Here is a 3,805-nt window from a genome sequence, read left to right on the forward strand (position 1 = left end):
CAAAAATTAAACGCATAAGTACATACTATGCATAAATCATTTACTCATAACATCAAAATATCAAACAAACAAAAAAAAAATATACAAACAGAAACGAAATGCTTTCAAAAACCAATACAAAATGAAAGTGATCTAATTTTTTGGTGCAACGCTTTGCTTTGCATTTTATGCAAAGACTGCAATGAAATTTTTATTTGCAAAGTGTAAAGTAAAACATGTTAAGTCTTTGGTATAAATATTATAGAGTAGAAATCTGAAAACAAACTCAATTTGCTAAGTAGACCTGTGGGGGCGCGGGTAACAATGTTACATGAAATAGAGAGCACAATGAATTTCTCTACAGCGCTCTATAACATAGTGAGCACGTGCATGTAAGTTTTTTGTTATGATTTTGTTTCCTTGTACTCTATTTTGTACCCTTGTGTATTTTTATTTCATTGAAACTAAATATCACTTTTCAGCACCAAATTTAAATAGAGGAATATATTCTATTTTATGGTCATAGGCATAGGCATATGAACATATTATTATTTTTGTTTCAAAACTTCCTAGAAATAAAGGGTACTCATGTTTTTTTTAATGAATTTTATTAGTTTTGGGTTTATTCTCATATATTCCTTACATTCCCATATATATATATACATATATACGTATATATAATATACGTAGAGAAATAGATTTTTGGCCCCAAATACGGAAAGATGAGGTTGTAACTGCACCATCAGAATTGGTTAAACATTTTTATAATTATTCTTTTTATTTATTTATTTATTAACACATGAAGCTCATAATATATACATACATATGTGTATACTGAAGCAATTAGTAAGCCTTTACATATACATAGATATTTTTAAAAACAGTTTTAAATCAGAATCAAAACAATAAAAATAATAGTAGCATTGTTTCTGATATGAAACAAAAAAAAACCAATCTTCTTTTTACGCTTACAATTTCTTAATATTGGATGCAAAATTAATACAAACATACCTACTTGCTGAGAAATAGAAAAGAAATATGTAAACATATACAGTGATGAACAAAATTATTGGCACAGCAAGCAAATTGAACTTTTGCACTATTTTTATCCTGTTAATAATGCGATTTTTAATAGTTCAATTTGCTTACTGTGCCAATAATTTTGTTCGTTACTGTATGTATGCTAGTAAAGTGCACATGCAATATGAAAGCACTCAAAAAGACTAGAGTAATATTTTTTCCTACATATACCCTCCTAATAAATTCGCAGAAGCACTGATCAATATAACAAACGACGAAAAGAGTTATTTGAGAGAATCGTTTTGCCCTTTACTTTAATTTCCAAAGCAATTCAGAAAACAAGACATGAAGAGAATGGAGTGTTTTTTGAGTGCAAAAAGGTTGCCAGCAGCAGCAACCTCATACAAAAATTTGCTTGTACGAGATTGCTACTCTATAATATTTATACTCAATGTTGCTACTCTATAATATTTATACTCAATGCTTTTACTTTGCAAAAAAAAGTCACTCATAAGTTTTGCAAAGTGCAAAGTGAAAAGTGTTGGTGCAACAGGGCCCTGTTTGCGCCATCACAAAGTTTTTTCAATGTTTCTTTTGTAAACATTTCGAGGTTTTTGAACACGTATTCAAAAACAAAACAGATGCAATTGGCATTAAGAGTTTAATAATAGAAATGTGCAATAAAGAAACCCCTCAGTGGTTTAATGGGCCCTGTAATGAACATCTAATCCAGCTTCTTGATTTTTTAATTCTTCTTTTACTTCGTAAGCTTTACTTGTGGGCCTTAGAGAAGTCTAAAATCAACAAACATTTCTAAAATGAATAAAAAATATGTTAGCTTTACAATTTAAGTTAGCACTTAATATAAGATCAATTAAGACAACTCTTTTTAACAATAATATAGAAGAACTCAGCCAGAATTTAGTTGTAATATATAGTGAATTAATATTTTTCAAATGTTCAGAATAAGAACATTCCTTAAAATAATTAAAATGAGGGAATATTATATAAGTACATATTTTACATTTTTTCTTAGAATTAAATTTAATTGTAATATCGCAAATATTAGAAAAATAATAAAGAACAAAACATACAAAACAGTTTAATAAACGAAATATAAACATATTTAAATATACATACACATTAAAGAAAACAAATACATATTTTAATTTTTTTAGCGAAGTTTATTTACATTTTTTAATGAAATAAAATATAATGAAATTACGCCTATTTTTTATTAAAAAGAAATTAAAAAAAATTATGAAAAAAGTTTTGTCAGGTGTGGGGTTCGAACCCACGCTCCCTCTCGGGAACCAGAGCTTAAATCTGGCGCCTTAGACCGCTCGGCCAACCTGACTACATGCCGTTGGACGACATAACGTACAATATAAATTATAAGCAGTGATAATTTATTATATTTAGATATTTAATAATTTATTAGTTTTAATAAAAAACATTTTTTAATAATAATTTTATTTTTAAGAAGAGCTAATTGTTAAACTTAATAACAGTCAATAGTTAAACAACACACATTTTTAATAAATAAATAAGAAACGAAAAAATTTGGTTTGTAAAAGTTTTTTTATTTAAACTAATATTTGGACTATATTCTATAATCATTTTCAAGGCACTATAATGTTCTTATAATGTAGCAATAATTTAATAATAAATAACAAAGAAATAATCACGCAACACATTAACAATTAAACATAAATACATGTGTACATAAAGATGCTAAAAAATAAGAAGGAAATAATTATACAATACATTAAAAATAAAACATAAAATATACCCATATACATAAAATATACAGGGTGGCTGACGAAAATTGCAAAAAACTTCGCATAGATCTAGGTGTCAAACCAATAATGAGAGAAAGCACAAATTAATTCATTTGACAGTCTTGTTTATAAATGAATGAAGGCATTTTGAGATTTGTGTTGTAATGTAATGGAGTTAAAACGTGATAGTGTGATTGATATATATTTGGCTAGAAAAACTCAAGTGGCTATCGTTTGAGCCCTCCAACATCCAAATGTGAAAAATCAATTGTCTCTTGCACCATAGCTGGATACCGATATACTGGTATCGTTGCCCTACGCCCAGGAAGTGGACCAAAGAAAACAAAATGCAATCAAATCGCAAAGGTGCTTAACATATCGCAAGAAAGAATACAACACATTTTGAAAATGAGCTCGGTCTAAAGCCGAAGTTGAACAAAGTGCATGATCTCAGCGATGAACAAAAAAATCAAAAGAACTAAAGTGTTGGTTCGTTTGGTCGAAATGGTGGGTTGCCGAATGTAGTTTTTTTGATGAGTCATAATTCGTAATTGCGCAGTCCGTAAACAAGCAAAATGTCGGGTTTACTTGTCAAAGAGTTCAGCTGAAAGTTTAAATATACGATTGGCACTAGAAATCAAGCGGTGATGGTGTGGGCCGCCGTAATGGTTAATGGTTGCTCTCCGCTCGTGTTCATAGACCATGGGGTAAAAATAAACGCCTAAATCTATCGGGAAATCATTTTGGAGGGAGAACTAAAGATCTGGGTAAATGAGAATTTCGGTCGCAAGCGTTGGACATTCCAATGCGTCAATCAAGAATCAACGTTTCCTGTTTTTTTCCATCAACACAATGGTCATCGTGTTCACCTGATATAAATCATTTATATTTCTCGGTCTGGGGTATTCTAAAAAATAAATTTGGTGCTAAAAAATATCAAAATATCGATCATCTGACGCAAACGCTAAACCGAGAATGGACCAAAATACCGCAAAGCCGTTTGTAGCAGTGGCGACGTGTGCCTT

General features: G+C 29.9%; 1 non-coding gene across 1 annotated transcript; it reads right to left on the reverse strand.

Annotated features, from left to right (window-relative positions):
- Positions 1–2,272: 2,272 nt before the first annotated feature.
- Trnal-uaa lies at positions 2,273–2,356 on the reverse strand. Its single transcript has one exon. It is a non-coding gene; the product is annotated as a tRNA-Leu (tRNA).
- Between the last annotated feature and the right edge of the window lie 1,449 nt (positions 2,357–3,805).

Source organism: Teleopsis dalmanni, unplaced genomic scaffold (assembly GCF_002237135.1).
Source record: "Teleopsis dalmanni isolate 2A unplaced genomic scaffold, ASM223713v2 unscaffolded_contig_0303, whole genome shotgun sequence".
Taxonomy (NCBI): domain Eukaryota; kingdom Metazoa; phylum Arthropoda; class Insecta; order Diptera; family Diopsidae; genus Teleopsis; species Teleopsis dalmanni.